The following is a 22,471-nucleotide window of genomic DNA, read 5'->3' as shown; positions in this document are numbered from 1 at the left end:
GGAAGGGATTGTCACTCACGAGTCATCCTCTACAGCCACAACAAACTATGTTTAATACAGAAGTGACGTACACCCCGGGCGTAGCCCATCGTCTTCCGATACGGACGGTTGCCTATTACAATTACAACTACAGCTACAACTACAAGAGCGAGTCAGAGGCTGGGAACTCTGCCGTGACGAACTCAGCTCTTGACTCGCCAAAGCCTGCCCACTCTCTACAAGACCTTCCTCTGATTTCAATTACACACGCATTTGTGATCTGGCTCTGTAGCTTAGTTGGTTAAAGCACCTGTCTAGTAAACAGGAGATCCTGGGTTCAACTCCCAGCAGAGCCTTATTTCACCGTAGCAACATGGTTGAAAAGTTTCATTATCAACACTAACGTCGGTGTCTTTTGAACTTTAATTCAAAATACATGATGAATTTCAATCACATAAAAAAACAGCCTTTGTGAAGGATATGATTTTGGAATGGCTGTTCCTCCTTGTACAGAATTCTAGTGCTGATACATCAAAGGTAACTTCTTTGACATAAATTTGTTCACAGTTCCATTCAACCTGGAAAACAGCTTGATATTAATCTCACTGAAGGAGAGTGTTTGTGTCATTATGTGTTGCTTTTAACCGAGACAGGGACATGACGCAAGTGGGAGGGTTTATCTGAGGTTTGGAATATTTGTCAGTCAGGAACAAGAAAAATCAAAGGAACCAAATAAGAAAACCTATGTCTCATGTGGTTACCGAGAAACGGTGAGAAGATATTAAACTTTGTTGCATTTAATACAACTGTGTGAACTTTGATCTTTGCGGCCTTTTATAAACAGTATTTGAAGGGTCTCAGTAAAAATGTTCAGTGTTGATGAGAGTGGGGTCTGGCTGAGCAGCTGCTTAATGTGACAGGGTCAGGACTGGACGCAGGAAGTTCTCTGACAGTCTCTCTCTGATGGGTTGAGTTGATTTTCAACTGGCAGCTGTTGCTGTTTTGATAATTCAAGTTCCCTCCACCGATTTTTTTGGACAGACAGTGCAGTATGAGTATGTAAAGGGTTAATGCTGAAGACAGTGGGATTAACCCCTCCCACAATCAGAGTGATGATGTAACAGTCACATGAGATGAGGTTTGGGAGGAGAGAGCAGCACCAAGGATGCTAGTTTCGGAGGCTTGATGAGTGTGTATATAGTATTGTGTAAATTAGAAAAGAGTTCTTCGTTCTTTCAGCAGGAAATCTGTCCAGAAAATATCACGAAACTCACAATTTTATTATTCAGGAGTTGGAACACAGGGATATTAACTCCAAGTGACAGTAGTGGTTTCATTCAACAAAAGAAAAGTAGAGAATAATATTGCTCATTGATTGAAATCCCCCAGTGAGGAGACAGTTAAACAGGTGATCTGTTGGGGCATCCTTCAATTCAAGGTTTCGGCAGCATTTAATCTCAATTTTTGGTGAAATTCTCTGTTTTTTGCATCTTTTTTTAATTCAGCTTTGATGGACCAGTGAAAAAACTGAAAAAAGTGAACAGATCCATCCTTTCTTTTCTTCCTTCTTCCCATCAGTTTCTCTTTTCTGTCCCAATTTAATCTGCTGTTTCTGCTGTTTTATCCATTCCAATCAAAATTCAACATTCCAATCAAATCTATTTGTTGTTCCACAGTGTCTCTCCATGTGTTTTATTCTGTTGTATTCTCTCACAGTCTGTTTGATGATCAATTTCACATCTCACTCTGTTCTGGTGAAGATCAGAAGCAGTGTTATCTGTTTGCAACACCCGACAAGTCGGCCTGAGGCTGTGTCTCATCGACAATGTGGAGTTAGGAACATAGAACCAAGGAGCAGGAGTCGGCCATTCAGCTCATCGAGCCTGCCCCACCATTCAATATGATCATGGCTGATCATCCACTTCAATGCCCTTTTCCCCACACTTTCCTCATATTCCCTTATGTCATTTGTATTTAGAAATCTGTCAATCTCTGCTTTAAACATACTCAATGACTGAGCTTCCACAGCCCTCTGGGTTACAGAATTCCAAAGATTCACAACCCTCTGAGTAACAACATTTCTCCTCATCTCTGTCCTAAGTGGCTTGCCCCTTATTTTGAAATTGCGTCCCCTGGTTCTCGACTCCCCAACCAGGGCAAACATCTTAGCTGCATCTACCCTGACTGTCCTTTAAGTATTTTGTGGGTTCCAATGAGATCACCTCTCATTCTTCAAAACTCTAGAAAATAGAGCCCCAGTTTCCCCAATCTCTCTTCATAGGACAGTCCCACCATCCCAGGAGCAAGTCTGATGAACCTTCGTTGAACTCCCTCCATGGCAATAATATCCTTCCTGAGGTAAGGGGACCAAAGCTGCACACAGTACTCCAAGTGCAGTCTAACCAAGGTTCTATACAATTGAAGCAAGAATTCACTACTCCTGTACTCAAATCCTCTTGCGATAAAGGCTAACATACTATTAGCCTTCCTAATTGCTTGCTGCACCTGCATGTTAGCTGTCAGTGACTTATTGACATGGACACCCAGATCACCCTTATATTCTATACCTCAGTTAATAAAGGAAAGGACCTGCTGAACCACCTTATTGACCTGTACTGCTACTTCAGGGATCTGTGGACATTCACTCCAACGTCCCTCACTTCCTCTACACCATTCAGTGTTCTCCCATTAATTCTGTATTCCTTTGCCTTTTTTGACGCCTGCTCTCGCTGTTCCCTGCTCTCCGAGTGAACTCTTGCTCCCTCTCCTGGGCTCTTTATGCTCCACTCTGCTCTCACTGTTGCCCGCTCTCTTAATGTATCAATATTTGTTTGCCTTGTGTTTAATTTAAAATATGGATTAACTGTATTTTACAGTTGTAGGTTTTATTTGGTAGTCCTGTACAAGTTGTGGATTGATATTTAATATTTAGCTCTGTGAAAAAGATTGTGAATGAAAATATAACTTTCAATCTGATACATGGGCTGGTCTGCAAGCTCCAAGTCCTTCATTTTGTAGTAATGGAATTGATAATGTATCTTTCAGTCTTAATCTCTGTGGCATTTTTGAACTGGTATGTAATGCATAACATGGTCTAACGTCTGATGTACATTATTGGGATTCAAAGGATCATAAGAAATAGGGGCATTAGGCTATTCAGCCCATCGAGCCTGCTCCAACATTCAAACAGATCGTGACTGATCATCTGCCTCTTCGCCATTTTTCCCTGCTATCTCCATATCCCTTGATCTTGTTAGTATTTAGCAATCTATCGATTTCCGTCTTGAATATGTTCAATGATTGATCTTCCACAGCCCTCGGGGATAAAGAATTCCACAGATTTCTCACCCTCTGAGGAAAGAAATTCCTGCTCATCTCAGTCTCAAATGGCCTGCCCTTATTCTGAGACTGTGTCCCCTTGTTCTAGACTCACTAGACAGAGGAAACATCCTATCCATATCTACCCTGCACACCCTGTAAGAACTTTGTCTGTTTCAATGAGATCACCTCTCATTCTTCAAAACTCTAGAGAATTTAGGCCCAGTTTCTGCAGTCTCTCATCATAAGACAATCCCACCATCCCAGGGGATGAGACCGGTGAATCTCTGTTGCACTCCCTCTGTGACAAGTCTATCCTTCCTTAGATAAGGAAACCAAAATTGTACAGAATACTCCAGGTGCGGTCTCATCTAGACTTCATACATCTTTACTCATGTACTCAAATACGCTTTCAATGAAGCCAACATACCATTTTCCTTCCTAATTGCTTGCTGCACCTGCATACTAGCTTTTCGTGTCTCATGAACAAGGACACCCAGGTCCCTTTGGACATCGACACTTCCCAGCCTCTCACCATTTAAGAAATAGTCTTTCTGTTCATTCTACCAAAGTGGAGAACTTCACACTTATTTATATTATATTCCATCTGCCAAGTTCTTGCCCATTCATTTAACCTGTCCAAATCCCCTTGAAGCCTCTTTGCATTCATTCTGTACCTTTCAATCATGTAAATTTTGTCTGTTCTGTTTCAAGTTTTATATTTAAAATGTAACCATGGTGACAGAGTTTATTTAGATCTGATAGTGAGTTTGTTTTTGCACTGTGATTGATGTATCAACCTGTCAGCTGTATTGAATTGGAGTGAAATGGAAACAACTTCTGTCTCTCCTGCTGTTGTTTGACTGTTGGATTGAAAATGTGTCTCTTGACTTTGGGATCAGTGTCTGTCTGACTACTTCTTTTGTTTGTTCCAGTGGAACTGATGAGCTGGCAGTATCTCTGTGCTTTGGGAGTGATCCTATACCGACTGTGTGTTGGAACGAGATCACTGCACTTTTCCTTGTGTCCAAGAATCACCACACCCATTCAGGTTCCTTCATGTATTTTCCTGCAGGAATGAAAGAACTGGTGAGGTAGAAGATACAAAAGCGATCAATGTAATCGTCCCAATAATAATCATTATGAACAATCACAAAATGAAAACCAGGAACACAAACAGTGTCAGTGTCTGACTCCACTGCAGTACTGCAGTATTCAGCTTCTGTTTACCAGGTGTTTGCAGTGGTTTTACAACAAGTTTGTGACATTCAGAAACAACACAAGCCCTGCACTGCTCAATGACTGGGACTGTCCGATAGAGCAGTGACCTTTACACAGTCACATTTCTATTTCAACGGAAAACAAGCAGCCACTATTTAAAATGTGCCTTTCACACTTCTCACCTGGTGTCTGCAATAAATGTTCTTTGTCTAACTGTCCACATTGTTATTTTGCGGCTATTTTCCCCCCACTGTTCACAATCCAACAAACAGTGAGAGACTGGAACTAAAGCAGGAAAATTCCCTCTCCTTTGGGTGGTGAAATTGTCAGTGATTTTCAATAGTGATTTCTTCCCATTGTGTCTCCCTGAGCCTGTCCAGACACTGTCCGAGAATGAACTCTCCCTTCCCCGTGTCCCCGGTTCACTCCATGTTCCGGGAGCAGCTCCTGCTCCACAGTGTCTGTTACAAACACTCCCCGACTCCCCCTCAACTTCCAACCACTCAATGCTAATCTCTGAGCACATCTGCGGACACGCTCCCAAAGCAGTGGCTGCTGGAAGCAGATGCTGTTTGTTCCCTTCCCCCGGGCCCGGGAAGTCTCCATTAGCAGCTAATTTAAAGCATCTTCCCCTGATTGAGTGAATGGCTTCACAGACTGGGTTGGGGAAAGACTGTGCATGCGCTCCACTCCTCATTGTGACGTCCCACTGGGGGCGGTGCTACGTCGCGCGTGCGCAGATCTCTGCAGCAATTCAGCATTCAAACATCAATGGGAACTTTCCCCATTTCACCCTCATCAAAGTCCCAAAGAAAGTGAAGAGGGGCTTGGACTGGAGGGAGGGAGGGGCGGGGTAGGGGGAACCTAGAACCCAGAAAGCTGCCCACTTACCCCATTTAGATGCTCAATTTGTGGTCATTCCCTGCAGGGGGTTTGTTATTATTGAGCCCCTCCTGGTAAAACAATCCGACAGAAAGAGGGGAGAAAGGAGGGAGCCGGTGTGTTTGCTGGGACCTTGCAGAATTCATTTCAGCAGCAAAAGTCCCGGGTTATATTAACCCGAGTGAAACACGCTGTCAGTGAGAGGAAAAGCGAACGGCCCTTTTCATCTTTTCATTGGAAACAAAGTAGAGCCGGAAGTGCGGCGAGCAGAGCAGACACACAAGCTCAATAACAGGAGAGCTTGGCCGTCCCTGAGTTTCAGCTCCCGGCTCTTACATTTCCTCATCCACACTGTCTTTACTGTGGATGTTCAGGGGTTCCTTGTCGGATCTGAGGACTGTATCCATTAAACATTCTGAGTCAGGAGATCCACACACTCTCTGTTATCAAGATTTATGGGCAGGAATGTTTCAAAACTTTGTCTATTAAATCATTGTATTATTCACAGAACTAATGAGGCAATCGGTTCATTATTCAGGCCTTGAAGTTGGTTTGGGTAGACCGAAAACTGAGAGGTTCAGCACCTCGCCAATCCTTCACTAATATAACTGATTTTTTGATGAAGTAACAGAAAAGGTTGATGAAGGGAAAGCAATGGATGTTGTCTATATGGATTTTAAGAAAGCGTTTGACAGACTACCACAGAAAAGGCTGGGTAACAAAACAGAGGTTCCAGGAATAGGAGGGTCTGTATCAGCTTGGGTTAAAAAATGGATGAAATATCAAGAAAAGCGAGTTGTGGTATTTGGTTGTTTTTCAGAATGGAAGATGTGAACAGTGATGTCCACAAGGGTCAGTGTCAGGACCACCATATATATAAATGACTTGAATATTGGAATCACAGAATTGTTACTGCACAGAAGGAGGCCATTTGGCCCATCGTGTCTGCACTGACTCTCCAAATGAGCAATTCACCTGATGTCACTTCCCCGTCTTCTCCCATAATCCTGCACATTCTTCCTTTTCAGATAACAGTCTAATTCCCCTTTGAATGCTTCAATTGAACCTGCCTCCATCACATTCTCAGGCAGTTCATACTTTAACCACTCGCTGTGTGAAAAAGTTTTTCCTCATGTCGCTTTTGCTTCTTTTACCACTTACTTTAAATCTGTACCCTCTCGTTCTCGATCCTTTCACAAGTGGGAACAGTTTCTCCCTATCCACTCTGTCCACACCCCTCATCATTTTGAATACCACTATGAAATCTCCTCTTAGCCTTCTTTTCTCCAAGGAAAACAGTCCTAACTTCTCCAATCTATCTTCATAACTGAAATTCCTCATCCCTTGAACCATTCTCATGAATCTTTTCCATAATCTCTCCAATGCCTTCACATCTTTCCTAAAGTGTGGCACCCAGAACTGGACTCAGTACTTCAGCTGAGGCTAGTGTCTTATACAAGTTCAACATGACCTCCTTGTTCTTGTACTCTATGCCTCTATCACTAAAGCCGAGGATACTGTATGCTTTATTAACCACTCTCTCAACCAATGACATATAACCCCAGTTCCCACTGCTCCTGCACCCCCTTTAGAATTGTACCCTTTATTCTATATTGTCACTCCATGTTCTTCTTACCAAAATGAATCAATTCACATTTATCTGCATTGAACTTCACCTGTCAACTGTCCTCCCATTCCACCAACTTGTCTATGTCCTTTTGAAGTTCTACACTATCATCCTTACAGTTCACAATGCTTCCAATTTTCGTATCATCCATAAACTTTGAAATTCTGCCCTGTCCACCAAGGTCTAGGTCATTAATATATATCAGGAAAGGCAAGGGTCCCAACACTGACTCCTGGGGAACTCCACTGCAAACCTTCCTCTAGCCCGAAGAACATCCATTGATCACTACTCTTTGTTTCCTGTCACTCAGCCAATTCCATATCCATGTTACTACTGTCCCTTTTATTCCATGAGTTATAACTTTGTTCACAAGTCTGTTGTGTTGCACTGTATCAAACTCCTTTTGAAAGTCAATAAAAGCAAAATACTGCAGATGCTAGAAATCTGAAATGTAAACAAAAAGTGCTGGAAATACTCAGCAGGTCTGGCAGCATCTGTGGAGAGAGAAGCAGAGTTAACGTTTCAGGTCAGTGACCTTTCAGATGCTGTCATACCTTTTGAAAGTCCATGTACACCACATCAACAGCATTGCCCTCATCATCCCTCTCTGTTACCTCATCAAAAAACTCCAGCAGGACAGTTAAACATGACTTTCCCTTAAGAAATCCATGCTGTCTTTCCTGAATTAACCCACATTTGCCCACGGGACTATTAATTTTGTCCCGAATTATTCTTTCGAGAAGTTTTCCCACCACCGAAATTGAAATGACTGGGGAGTGAGATGAGGTGAGTTGCTTTAGCAGAGAGCCAGCATGGGCTCGTCAGACCGAATGACCTCCTTCTGTGCTTTAGCCATTCTTTGATTGTATGATTCCAGCGACAACTGTTGGTGGAGAGGCAGTGATGCAGGAATGGGTTGACAGAAAGGGGAAAGTCTGGGCTGGTGTGTGTTTGCAGCATTTGCAGCTTGTGTTCGGGTTTGTGAATAAAGGTGATTTGGAAGCTGTGTTCCAAATTGAAGTGTTTACTGGAAGGAAGAAGTTGATGTAAATAGACAGTAAAACGTGTTAAGATGAAGCGTGGTGTGATTGTGGATAGCAGTAAATATAGTGTTGGTGAATTACTTGTGTTAATAAACTTGCACTGCGCCCTCTGCTGCAGGCTGCTGTTTATATCCAGCTGTGTATTAGTGCTGTGTGTTAACTAGATAAATGTTTGTTTCAACGCTGTTTATAAAGCAATAGCATTGCACTCAAACAGTCCCAGACATAGCAACACACGTACAAAAGCAAAATACTGCAGATGCTGGAAATCTGAAACATAAACAGAAAATGCTTGAAATAGTCAGCAGGTCTGGCAGCATCTGTGGAGAAAGAAACAAAGTTAATGTGAGCTAAGGAAACAGACCTGAACTGTTAACTGTTTCTCTCTGCACAGATGCTGCCAGACCTACTGAGCATTTCCAGCATTTTCTGTTTTTATTACAGCAACACCTTTGATCAGCAGCAGCGGTGATAGTGCGAGCCAGGGGGCAGCCGGGAAGGTACGTTTCACTATAAAGTACTTACCTGGCGATTCGGCGGACGCGGACACGGGGACTGCTGGGTAAGTGAACTTATATATTCGGGCAGTGGCTAAACCCGAAACACTACACGTGTAGTGTCTCCCACCCATCCTCCTCCTCCAACCAAAAAAAAGGACTCTTGTGTGGAGGGTTTGGTAAGGTAAGGTTTTCCTTTATATTTTTTTATTCTCTGTTGTCAATTTGGAGCAGAGGGGATGGAAGCTAGGGCAGTTGCATGCTCCTCTTGCAGGATGTGGGAGGTAAGGGTCACCACTTGTGTCCCTGCTGACTTCACCTTTGAGAAGTGCACCCAACTCCAGCTCCTCACAGACCGCGTTAGGGAACTGGAGCTGGATGAACTTCGGATCATGCGGGAGGCAGAGGGGATGATAGAGAGCAGTTATAGGGAAGTACTGACACCGAAGTCACAGGATAAAGGTAGCTGCGTGACCGTCAGGGGAGGGAAAGGGAATAGGCGCACAGTGCAGGGATCCCCTGTGGTTGGCGGGGAGGGGGACCAGCAGGGGAAAGCCACAGTGGCCAGGTCTCTGGCACTGAGCCTGGCTCTGCGGCTCAGAAGGGAAGGGTGGAGAATAGGAGAGCGATAGTGATAGGAGATTCAATGGTTAGAGGAACAGACAGGAGATTCTGTGGTCGCGAACGAGACTCCCGGATGGTATGTTGCCTCCCGGATGCCAGGGTTAGGGATATCTCGGATCGTGTCTACAGGATTCTTAAGGGGGAGCAGACAGAAGTCGTGGTACATATCGGAACCAATGACATAGCTAGGTAAAGGGATGAGGACCTGAAAAGCGAATATAGGAGTTAGGTTGGAAGCTAAAAGGCAGGACGAGCAGAGTAGTAATCTCAGGATTGATACCGGTGCCACGTGCTAGTGAGGCTAGAAACAGAGAGCGAGTGCAGCTGAACACGTGGCTACAGAGCTGGTGTAGGAGGGAGGGCTTCAGTTATGTGGATCATTGGGATACATTCTGGGGAAGGTGGGACCTGGACAAGAAGGATGGGTTGCATCTGAACTGGAGGGGCACCAATATCCTGGGCGGGAGGTTTGCTAGAGCTCTTCAGGAGGGTTTAAACTAGTTTGGCAGGGGGATGGGAACCGGAGCTATGGATAAGTGGATGGGGTAGCTGTTGCTCAGGGAGATAATGAGTGCAGAGAGTCTGTGAGGAAGGTTAGACAGTTGACAGGGCAAAGTTTCAGCCAGAATGATGGGTTGAAGTGTATCTATTTTAATGCAAGAAGTGTCAGGAATAAGGGTGATGAACTTAGAGCATGGATCAGTACTTCGAGCTACGATGTTGTGACCATTACGGACACTTGGATATCACAGGGGCAGGAATGGATGTTGGATGTTCCGGGGTTTAGATGTTTCAAAAGGAATAGGGAGGGAGGTAAAAGAGGTGGGGGAGTGACATTGTAAATCAGGGATAGTATCACAGCTGCAGAAAGGGAGGTCATCGAGGAGGGTTTGTCTACTGAGTCATTATGGGTGGAAGTCAGAAACAGGAAAGGAGCAGTCACTTTATTGGGAGTTTTCTATAGACCCCCCAATAGCAACAGAGACACGGAGGAACAGATTGGGAGGCAGATTTTGGAAAGGTGCAGAAGTAACAGGGTTGTTGTCATGGGTGACTTCAACTTCCCTAATATTGATTGGAACCTCCTTCGTGCAAATAGTTTGGATGCAGCAGTCTTTGTCAGGTGTGTCCAGGAAGGTTTCCTGACTCAATATGTAGATAAGCCGACTAGAGGGGAGGCTATGTTGGATTTGGTGCTTGGCAACGAACCAGGCCAGGTGGCAGATCTCTCGGTGGGAGAGCATTTCGGTGATAGTGATCACAACTCCCGGACCTTTACTATAGTCATGGAGAGGGACAGGAGCAGACGGGATGGGAAAACATTTAATTGGGGGAGGGGGAATTACAATGCTATTAGGCAGGAACTGGGGTGCATAAATTGGGAACAGATGTTCTCAGGGAAATGCATGACAGAAATGTGGAGGTTGTTTAGGGAGCACTTGCTGCGACTGCTGGATAGGTTTGTCCTGATGAGGCAAGGAAGGGATGGTAGGGTGAAGGAACCTTGGATGACAAGAAATGTGGAACAGCTAGTCAAGAGGAAGAAGGAAGCTTACTTAAGGTTGAGGAAGCAAGGATCAGACAGGGCTCTAGAGGGTTACAAGGTAGCCAGGAAGGAACTGAAGAATGGACTTAGGAGAGCTAGAAGGGGACATGAAAAAGTCTTGGCGGGTAGGATTAAGGAAAATCCCAATGCGTTCTACACTTATGTGAGGAACAAGAGGATGGCCAGAGTGAGGGTAGGGCCGATCAGGGATAGTGGAGGGAACTTGTGCCTGGAGTCGGAGGAGGTAGGGGAGGTCCTAAATGAATACTTTGCTTCAGTATTCACTAGTGAGAGGGACCTGGTCGTTTGTGAGGACAGCGTGAAACAGGCTGATATGCTCGAACAGGTTGATGTTAAGAGGGAGGATGTGCTGGAAATTTTGAAAGACATGAGGACAGATAAGTCCCTGGGGCCAGACGGGATATACCCAAGGATATTAAAGGAAGCAAGGGAAGAGATTGCCGCGCCTTTGGCGATGATCTTTGCGTCCTCACTGTCCACTGGAGTAGTACCAGATGATTGGAGGGGGGCAAATGTTATTCCCTTGTTCAAGAAAGGGAATAGGGATAACCCTGGGAATTATAGACCAGTCAGTCTTATGTCGGTAGTGGGCAAATTATTGGAGAGGATTCTGAGAGACAGGATTTATGATTAGTTGGAAAAGCATAGTTTGATTAGAGACAGTCAGCATGGCTTTGTGAGGGGCAGGTCATGCCTCACAAGCCTTACTGAATTCTTTGAAGATGTGACAAAACACATTGATGAAGGAAGAGCAGTGGATGTGGTGTATATGGATTTCAGTAAGGCGTTTGATAAGGTTCCCCATGGTAGGCTCATTCAGAAAGTAAGGAGGCATGGGATACAGGGAAAGTTGGCTGTCTGGATACAGAATTGGCTGGCCCATAGAAGACAGAGGGTGGTAGTAGATGGAAAGTATTCAGCCTGGAGCTCGGTGACCAGTGGTGTTCCGCAGGGATCTGTTCTGGGACCTCTGCTCTTTGTGATTTTTATAAATGACTTGGATGAGGAAGTGGAAGTCTGGGTTAGCAAGTTTGCCGATGACACGAAGGTTGCTGGAGTTGTGGATAGTGTGGAAGGCTGTTGTAGGTTGCAACGGGACATTGACAGGATGCAGAGCTGGGCTGAGAAGTGGCAGATGGAGTTCAACGTAGAAAAGTGTGAAGTGATTCATTTCGGAAGGTCGAATTTGAATGCAGAATACAGGCTAAAAGACAGGATTCTTGGTAGTGTGGAGGAACAGAGGGATCTTGGGGCCCATGTCCATAGATCGCTCAAAGCTGCCACCCAAATTGATAGGGTTGTTAAGAAGGCGTATGGTGTGTTGGCTTTCATTAACAGGGGGATTGAGTTTAAGAGCCGCGAGGTTATGCTGCAGCACTATAAAGCCTTGGTTAGACCTGACTTGGAATATTGTGTTCAGTTCTGGTCGCCTCATTATAGGAAGGATGTGGAAGCTTTAGAGAGGGTGCAGAGGAGATTTATCAGGATGCTGCCTGGACTGGAGGGCATGTCCTACGAAGAAAGATTGAGGGAGCTGGGGCTTTTCCCATTGGAACGAAGAAGGATGAGAGGTGACTTGATAGAGGGTTACAAGATGATGAGAGGCATAGATAGAGTGGATAGCCAGAGACTTTTTTCCCAGGGTGGAAAGGGCTATCACCAGGGGGTATAATTTTAAGGTGATAGAGGAAGGTTTCGGGGAGATGTCTGAGGTAGGTTCTTTGCACAGAGAGTGGTGGGTGCGTGGAATGCACTGCCAGCGGTGGTAGTAGAAGCAGATACATTAGGGACATTTAAGCGTCTCTTGGATAGGTACATGGATGATAGTAGAATGAAGGGTACGTAGGCAGTTTTGATCTGAGAGTAGGTGAAAGGTTCGGCACAACATCGTGGGCCGAAGGTACTGTACTGTGCTGTACTGTTCTATGTTCTATGTTCTATAACACAGGTGATGGGAGGCTCAGCCTGGCTACGTAATGTTACAAGGACGCTGAGTAACACCATCGACAACGGGACAGAGAGTAAAACACACAGAAAACTAATAGACTGTGAGGAAGCAAAAGTGAGGAAAGGAGAGAGAGAGACAACGAAACTGAGATGGAGAAACAAGGCGTTTGTATGATTGTGTTCTCCCTGTTGTGTTACGGTATTTCCTGTTTTGCAAATATGTTTTCTGTTGTGTAAAGATGTACCCTGTTGTTGTGTAAAGGTTTTCCCTGTTATTGTTTTATTTTCTGTTCCTGACCATCTCCTCACTGTGACCATTTGTCCTGCTTTTATTGTGGCCAACATCACCATCTGGTGGTGGAGAGGAGGCTCTGCAGGAAGGGGTTGACAAAGTGGGAGAGACTCGGCTGGTCCGTGTTTGCAGCTTGTGTTCGTGTGAGCACAAGTGATTTGTTACTCATTGATGTGTTCACGAGAAGGAAAAAGCTGATCACAATCGAGAGCATCTTGCAATTATTGGGAAACACTTGATGTTTTGAAAATGAACTCTTTGTATTATTACCAAACATAAATAGCAGAGAATGGTTTCGATCCATCGACCTCTGTGTTATGGGCGCAGCACGCTTCCGCGGCGCCGCTCTGCTAACTGTTGGTTTAAATTTTAGCTGCCTGTTAGTGAAATATGTTCATTTCCCCAATGTTTTTATCAGAATAGGATTGTCGTCGGATTTCTCAAGAATCCCGGACTCAGCAACACACGTGCTGACGGACTCACCCTCACTGCACAATGTCACAAGGACACTGAGTAACAGCACTGACAATGAGGCAGGCAGAGAAAGACACACAGAAAACCAGGAAGATATTATCAGGACCCAGAAGGGAACAGACAGAGAAAGACACACAGAAAACCAGGAAGAGATTATCAGGACCCAGAAAGGAACAGACAGAGAAAGGTACTGAGCAAACCAGCAAGAGACAGCGAAAGACGGATGATTTATGTAATTGTGTTCTCTGTTGTGTAAAGATGTTCCCTGTGTTCTTTTAAAGATATTTCCTGCTGTGTAATATGTTCTCTGTTGTGTAACTATATTCGCTGTTGTGTGAAGATGTTCTCTGTTATTGTGTAAAATGGTTCCCTGTTGGGTAAAGATCTTCTCAGTTGTGTAAATATGATCCATCTTGTGTAAAAGTGTTCCCGGTTGTTTAAATATGTTCCCTGCTCTGTAATGTAGAGCTGAGTCTGCACTAATGGAATTGCTACAGTATCTTCCAGTCTGATACTGTATGAGGGCTGGAATGTGATCCAACGCACAGTCTATACAAATTGAATTGCTATTGTATCTTTTAGTTTCACAATCTGGGGGAGTTTTAAACTGAAATCTCAGTTTGTATCTCAGGTTATACTATCTTTCAGATTCTCTCAATCTGATATCACACTTGAGATTTAGACTTAAGAAAGGATGTACTGGCATTGGAGGAGTTCAAAAGCGATTCACTCAGCTGATTCCTGAGATGAAGGGGTTGACTTATGAAGAATGGCTAAACAGGTTATTTATTCGTGTTTAGAAGAATGAGGGGTGATCTTTTTGAAACGTACAAGATTCTGAGGGGGCTTAACAGGGTGAAGAAGGGTCTCTGACCTGAAACATTAACTCTGCTTCTCTCTTCACAGATGCTGCCAGACCTGCTGAGTATTTCCAGCATTTCTTGTTTTTATTAACAGGGAAGATGCTGAGAAAATGTTTCCACTCGTGGGGGAATCTCAAACTAGGCGACATAGTTACAGAATAAGGGGACACTCATTTAAAACTGAGATGCAAAAGAATTTCTTCTCTCAGAGGGTAAGGAATGTCTGGAATTCTCTACCCCAGACAGTATTGAAGGCTAAATCACTGAAAGTATTTAAAGAGGATGTAAATAGATTTTTGAAATATTGGAGAGTTGAGGGCTATGAAGAGCTGGCATGAAAGAGGAGTTGAGGTCTGGGGCAGATCAGCCATGATCTTACTGAATGGCGAGGCAGGCTTGAGGGGCCGAATGGCCTACTCCTGCTCCTATTTCTTCTGTTCTTATGTTATGTTATATCTAATGTATATGTCAGGATGCACTAATGGGAATTCATACTGAAACTTATAAACTCATAATGTGTGTAAATATTGGGCTGATAATTAACTTGAATCTCAGAGTACATTATTGTGGTTAATTCTGTAAGTTTGAAAAGGGAACTCTGTGCCATAATGAAAACAAGAAATGCTGGAAATACTCAGCAGGTCAGGCAACATCTGTGCAGAGAGAAGCAAAGTTAACGTTTCAGGTCAGTGACCTTTCAGATGCTGCCAGACCTTTTGAAAGTCCATGTACACCACATCAACAGCATTGCCCTCATCAACCCTCTCTGTTACCTCATCAAAAAACTCCAGCAGGACAGTTAAACATGATTTTCCCTTAAGAAATCCATGCTGGCTTTCATGAATAAACCCACATTTGTCCATGGGACTATTAATTTTGTCCCAAATTATTCTTTCGAGCAGTTTTCCCACCTCCAAAATTGAACTGACTGGGGAGTGAAATGAGGTGAGTTGCTCTAACAGAGAGCCAGCACGGGTTCGACAAGGCGAATGGCCTCCTTCTGTGCTGTAACCATTCTATGATTGTATGATTCTGGCGACAACTGTTGGTGGAGAGGCAGTGATGCAGGAATGGGTTGACAGAAAGGGGAAAGTCTGGGCTGATGTGTGTTCGGGTTTGTGAATAAAGGTGATTTGGAAGCTGTGTTCCAAATTGAAGTGTTTACTGGAAGGAAGAAGTTGATGTAAATAAAGAGTAAAACGTGTTAAGATGAAGCGTGGTGTGATTGGGGATAGCAGTAAATATAGTGTTGGTGAATTATTTGTGTTAATAAACTTCCACTGCGCCCTCTGCTGCAGGCTGCTGTTTATATCCAGCTGTGTATTAGTGCTGTGTGTTAGCGAGATAAATGTTTGTTTCAATGCTGTTTATAAAGCAATAGCATTGCACTCAAACAGTCCCAGACATAGCAACACACGTACGAAAGCAAAATACTGCAGATGCTGGAAATCTGAAATATAAGCAGAAAATGCTTGAAATAGTCAGCAGGTCTGGCAGCATCTGTGGAGAGAGAACAAAGTTAATGTGAGCTAACGAAACAGACATGAACTGTTCACTGTTTCTCTCTGCACAGATGCTGCCAGACCTACTGAGCATTTCCAGCATTTTCTGTTTTTATTACAGCAACACAGGTGTTGGGAGGCTCAGCCTGGCTACACAATGTTACAAGGACGCTGAGTAACACCATCGACAACGGGACAGAGAGAAAAACACACAGAAAACCAATAGACTGTGAGGAAGCAAAAGAGAGGGACAGAGAGAGAGAGACAACGAGACTGAGACGGAGAAACAAGGCATTTGTATGATTGTATTCTCCCTGTTGTCTAAAGGTATTTCGTGGTGTGTAAATATGTTTTCTGTTGTGTAAAGGTTTTCCCTGTTATTGTTTTATTTTCTGTTACTGACCGTCTCCTCACTGTGACCATTTGTCCTGGTTTTATTGTGGCCAACATCACCATCTGGTGGTGGAGAGGAGGCTCTGCAGGAAGGGGTTGACAAAGTGGGAGAGACTCGGCTGGTCCGTGTTTGCAGCTTGTGTTCGTGTGAGCAAAAGTGATTTGTTGCTGATTGATGTGTTCACTAGAAGGAAGAAGCTGATTGCAATCGAGTGCCTTTGGAAGCATCTTGTTATTATGGGTAAATACTTGATGTTTTGAAAGTGAACTGTTTGTGTTATTTGCCCAATGATTTTATAAAAATAGGATTGTAGTCGGATTTCTCAAGAATCCCGGACTCAGCAACACACGTGCTGACGGACTCACCCTCACTGCGCAATAACACAAGGACACGGAGTCACAGCACCGACAATGAGGCAGGCAGAGAAAGACACACAGAAAACCAAGAAGAGATTATCAGTACTCAGAAATGAACAGACAGAGAAAGGTACTGAGCAAACCAACTGATCGCAATCGAGCGCATCTTGTAATTATAGGGAAGCACTTGATGTTTTGAAAGTGAACTGTTTGTGTTACTATCGAACATAAATAGCAGAGAATGGTTTCGATCCATCGACCTCTGGGTTATGGGCCCAGCACGCTTCCGCTGCGCCACTCTGCTAACTGCTGGCTTAAATTTTAGCTGCCTGTTAGTGAAATATGTTCATTTCCCCAATGTTTTTATAAAAATAGGATTGTCGTCTGAATGCTCAAGAATTCTGGCCTCAGCAACACACGTGCTGACGGACTCACCCTCACTGCACAATGACACAAGGACACGGAGTAACAGCACCGACAATGAGGCAGGCAGAGAAAGACACACAGAAAACCAGGAAGAGATTATCAGGACTCAGAAATGAACAGACAGAGAAAGGTACTGAGCAAACCAGCAAGAGACAGCGAGAGACTGATGAACACCACTTGGAGGGAGCACTGAGGGTGGCAAGGGCACAGAATGTAGTCTGGCTGGGGGATTTCAATGTCTATCACCATGGGTGGCTCGGTAGCACCACTACTGACCATGCTGGTCGAGTCCTAATGGACATAGCTGTTCGATTGGGTCTGCAGTAGGTGGTGAGGGAACTAACAAGAGGGAAAAACATACTTGACCTCATCCTCACCAATCTGCCTGCCGCAGATGCATCAGTCCATGACAGTATTGGTAGGAGTGACCACTGCACAGTCCTTGTGGAGATGATGTCCCGTCTTCACATTGAGGATACCCTCTATCGTGTTGTGTGCCACTACCACTGTGCTAAATGGGATAGATTTTGAACAGAACTAGCAATGTATAACTGGGCATCCATGAGGTACTGTGGACCATTAGCAGCAGCAGAATTGTAGTCAACCACATTCTATAACCTCATGGCCCGGCATATTCCCCCACTCTAACATTACCAACAAGCTGGGGGATCAACCCTAATTCAATGAAGAGTGCAGGAGGGCATGCCAGGAGCAGCACCAGGCATACCTTGAAATGAGGCGTCAGCCTGATGAAGCTACAGCCCAGGACTACTTTCATGCCAAATAGCAGAAGCAGCATGTAATAGACAGGGCGAAGTGATCCCACAACGAACGGATCAGATCTACACCCTGCCACATCCAATGATGAATGGTGGTGGACAATTAAACAACCAACAGGAGGAGGTGGCTCCACAAATATCCCCAACCCCAATGATGGGGGAGCCCAGCACATCAGTGCAAAAGATAAGGATGAAGAATTTGAAACAATCTGCAGCCAGAAGTGCCGGGTTGATGATCCATCTCGGCCTCCTTCTGAAGTCCCCAGCATCACAGATGCCAGTCTTCAGCCAATTCGATTCACTCAACGTGATATCAAGAAACGACTGAAGGCACTGGATACAGCAAAGGCTACGGGCCCTGACAATATTCCGGCAATAGTACTGAAGACATATGCTCCAGAACTTGCCGCGCCCCTAGCCAAGGTGTTCCAGTATAGGCACAATTCTGGCATCTACCCGGCAATGTGGAAGATTGCCCAGGTATGTCCTGTACACAAATAGCAGGACAAATCCAACCCAGCCAATTACTGCCTCATCAGTCTACTCTCAATCATCAGTATAGTGATGGAAGATGTCAACGACGGGGCACTTGCTTTGCAATAACCTGTTCAGTGACGCTCAGTTGGGTTCCGCCAGGGCCATTCAGCTCCTGACCTCATTACAGCCTTGGTTCGAACAAGGACAAAAGAGCTGAACTCAAGAGGTGAGGTGAGAGTGTCTGCCCTTGACATCAAGGTAGCATTTGACTGAGTATGGCATCAAGGAGCCAGAGCAAAACTGGAGTCAATGGGAATCAAGAGGAAAACTCTCCACTGGTTGGAATCGTACCTAGCACAAAGGAAAATGGTTGTGATTGTTGGAGGTCAATCATCTCAGCTCCAGGACATCACTGCTGGAGTTCCTCAGGGTAGTATCCTCGGCCCAACCTTCTTCACTACTTCATCAGTGACCTTCCTTCAATCATAAGGTCAGAAGTGGGGATGTTCACTGATGATTGCAAAATTTAGCACCATTCGCGACTCCTCAGATAGTGAAGCAGTCCATGTAGAAATGCAGCAAGACCTGGACAATATCCAGGCTTGGGCTGATAAGTGGCAAGTAACATTCGCGCCACACAAGTGCCAGGCAATGACCATCTCGAACAAGAGAGAATCTAACGATCTCCCATTGACATTCAACGGCATTACGATCGCTGAATCCCCCACTATCAACTTCCTGGGGGTTCCCATTGACCAGAAACTGAACTGGAGTAGCCTTATAAATAGTGTGACTACATGAGCTGGTCAGAGGATAGGAAGCATGCGGTGAGTAACTCACCTCCTGACTCCCCAAGCCTGTCTACCATTTACAAGGCACAAGTCTGGAGTGTGATGGAATACTATCCACTTGCCTGGATGGGTGCAGCTCCAACAACATTCAAGAAGCTCGACACCATCCAGGACAAAGCAACATGCTTGATTGGCACCCCATCCACAACATTCACTGCCTTCACCACTGACGTACAGTGGCAGCAGTGTGTACCATCTACAAGATGCACTGCAACAATGCACCAAGGCTACTCAGGCAGCACCTTCCAAACCTGCATCCTCTACTGCCTAGAAGGACAAGGGCAGCAGATGCATGGGAATACCACCACCTGAAAGTTCTCCTCCAAGCTACACATCATCCTGACTTGGAACTATATCGCCATTCCTTCACTGTCGCTGGGTAAAATTCCTGGAACTCCCTTCCTAATAGCACTGTGGGTGTACCTACCCCACATGGACTGCAGTGGTTCAGGAAGGAAGCTCACCACCACCTTCTCATGGGCAATTAGGGATGGACTATAAATGCTGGCCTGGCTGGCGACGTCCACATCCCATGAAACAATTAATTAAATACAATAACAGCTCATCTCAATTCCTAGTATTTCTAAATCCCACCAGTCCAACATAAGCTGAACAATTATTGCATGTTGTGATTGACGGTCTGGTCTGTAAACTGCACTGCATCACAGATTGCTGACATTTGCTAACTGGAAGAGAGAACTGCAAAATCGGGACAGTAGTTCACATAGTCTGTCAGTGTGAAAGAATCAGGCAATGTGAGGTAATAGAATTTGTCTGTAAATGTTACACTCATATTGCTTTATATTTTTATATTGAAAATAAAAGTAATCATTTCGTGAAAATAGTGACATGTTATCCAAACTTTGGTCGCCAGTTGTTTTCGTCTTGCACTCAGCAGGGCAATCCGCAAGAATACCAATTTAAGGGAAAACAACAACTTTCTTCTGTATGAGAAGAGAGTGCTGATTGGTTGGCAAGTGAACTCTGATTGGGCGACGCATTGCCATTCAGAATGCATCAGTTTATGGTAACTGACAGATAACTGCCCAGCTTTGTTTGAAATTTAAACCAGGCAGCCTGACTCTGATTGGTCAAGGCATTGCCCTGTGGAATGAGCCAGTGAATGGCTGTCACTTATTTTGTTTAGCTGAAACTGGCACAACATGTGTGCATATTCTTTCTGTCTGCAAAGAACAGGGCCCTGTGTATTAATATATGTAGCTTACAGTACACACCAATGCACCACACTGCGAGCCCTACTGACAGTCTTAAATCGGTTGTCAGTGTAATTCTTAGTACACTGAGAATTATTTAGCAAATGTTGCCCTATTGTGGAATCACATCTCATGTTGGATACTGTGTTTTGAGTTTTGCAAGCACGGGTTGGTTGGGTAGGGCCCATTGCGAACAGCGGAAGGGACATGTTATTTGATACAATCCGCCAGTTTTGGGATGTACGGTCTAGAAACCTAGCATCACACTGGTATTGAAATTCATATATCACGTTACTTATTTGTGTGATAGGCAGGACGTCTCTTTTGCTTGACAGCAGCATCCTGTTAGTGGCGAACACCACACTTGTTGCTCCTGCATAGTAACAGCAGGAAACAGCGAGCTTCACCTGTTACTCAAATATTGGGGATATATTACCTTTCCAGGGTAATTTGAGGGAGACTGGGCACTTTTCAGGGCTCAAAATGACGTCCTTCAGCCCGTTTATAGGTTTGTGTGATATACAGATAGAAATGATCTGATCAGTGTAACCATTGTAATGCAGGATGTCTTTGATTCGCCCTATTTCAGAATCAAGCTTGCATGGTGAGCAAATGGCTCAGCCCTATTTATGAGGTTTTCGATAAGACTCCGTGGTTACGGAGGGAGGGAGGTGGTTACGGAGGGAGGGAGGTGGTTACGGAGGGAGGGAGGGAGGTGATTACGGAGGGAGGGAGGTGGTTACGGAGGGAGGGAGGGAGGTGGTTACGGAGGGAGGGAGGTGGTTACGGAGGGAGGGAGGGAGGTAGTTACGGAGGGAGGAGGGAGGTTGGGACAGGTGAGAACACATAAGGATTTAGAAACAAGGATGAGTATTTTGAAATAAAAGCAAGAAATGCTGGAACCACTCAGCAGGTCTGAGGATTTTGAGGTTGAGTTGTTGCTGGACCAGGAGCCAATGTCGGTCAGTGATTGGTTGCCGAGAAGGCCAATCTTATAGCTCATGGAACTGTAAGAATCCCAACGCGTGCATTGACCTGGGAAGGTAGGTTTGCGGTAGACCGTGGTAGAAAACCCCTTAGCAGATTTCTCAACTAGTACATCAAGGAAAGGGAGCTCATTTGACAGCTCCATTCCAAAGGTGAATTTGAGTGTAGGATGGAGCCCATGAAGACGTGCAAGGAAATTATTTCATGCAGCTGCGGATTCAAATATAGCAAATGTATCATCTACATATTGGAAATATGCAAGAGGAAGGAGGTTAGGTGTCATTCCCTTAAAAACAGGTTTGTCATGGAATCCAACAAAGATGTTTGTGAGAGCTGGGCCTGGAGGGGATCCCATGGCAACACCAGCGATACATGGTGTCAATAAAACTGAACTCAACTGTGCAAGTTGCCGAGTTCATAAGTTCAATGAATACTGATTCACACAATGGTGGCGGGTCTAGATCACCATGATATAGCACTGCAGTGCAAATATCTATGGCTTCCTGAAGTGGTACATTGGTGAATAGGCTAGCAATGTCAAATGACACATGGACACGGCATTGCTATCGATATGCAAGTCCTGTATGGTCTTCACAAATGTGAAGGAATCCTTCACTGTGTATGTGGAGAACTTGCTCAAAAACTGGTTGTAACAATTTGCCCAACCATTTGGCAAATTCATTTCAGGATACTATTTACATTGCTTCAAATAAAGAAAACACAACGACACAAAGAATTGAGCACAACGCTGAAAGTTTCACAGCAAATAGTCAAGTGGGAAAAGGATGAAATACAGAAAGAAAAAGCCTAAAATACTGAAAACACTCAGCCAGTCCGGAAACAACTGTGGAGAAGAGAAGCTCGGGTTAATGGTCCAGTTCTGTGACCCTTCTATAGACCTGAAACATTGCTCCTACCTTCCTCTCTCCACAGATACTGCTGGAACTGCTGAGTGTTTCCAGAATCTTCTGTTATTATTCAGATTTCCAGTGTGTGCAGTATTTCTCTTTTTGAAAATAAAATATTCCCTGAGAGGAATGGAACTTTACATAAAAAATAGGAGTAGGCCATTCGGCCCATCGAAATAGCTCTGCCATTCAATAAGATCACAGCTGATCTCCTACATCAACTCCATCTTCCCACACTAGCAC

The 22,471-nt window shown here is 44.6% G+C and overlaps 2 non-coding genes across 2 annotated transcripts; one reads left to right on the top strand and one right to left on the bottom strand.

The window, feature by feature from the left end:
* The first annotated feature begins 261 nt into the window (after window positions 1–261).
* Window positions 262–335, top strand: trnat-agu (transfer RNA threonine (anticodon AGU)). Its single transcript has one exon. It is a non-coding gene; the product is annotated as a tRNA-Thr (tRNA).
* A 16,483-nt stretch (window positions 336–16,818) lies between these two features.
* On the bottom strand, window positions 16,819–16,890 carry trnam-cau (transfer RNA methionine (anticodon CAU)). The gene has a single exon. It is a non-coding gene; the product is annotated as a tRNA-Met (tRNA).
* Between the last annotated feature and the right edge of the window lie 5,581 nt (window positions 16,891–22,471).

The sequence above is a fragment of the Heterodontus francisci genome, unplaced genomic scaffold, assembly GCF_036365525.1.
Source record: "Heterodontus francisci isolate sHetFra1 unplaced genomic scaffold, sHetFra1.hap1 HAP1_SCAFFOLD_330, whole genome shotgun sequence".
In the NCBI taxonomy this organism is placed as follows: Eukaryota; Metazoa; Chordata; class Chondrichthyes; order Heterodontiformes; family Heterodontidae; genus Heterodontus; species Heterodontus francisci.
This window is presented reverse-complemented; position numbering and strand designations above follow the sequence as displayed.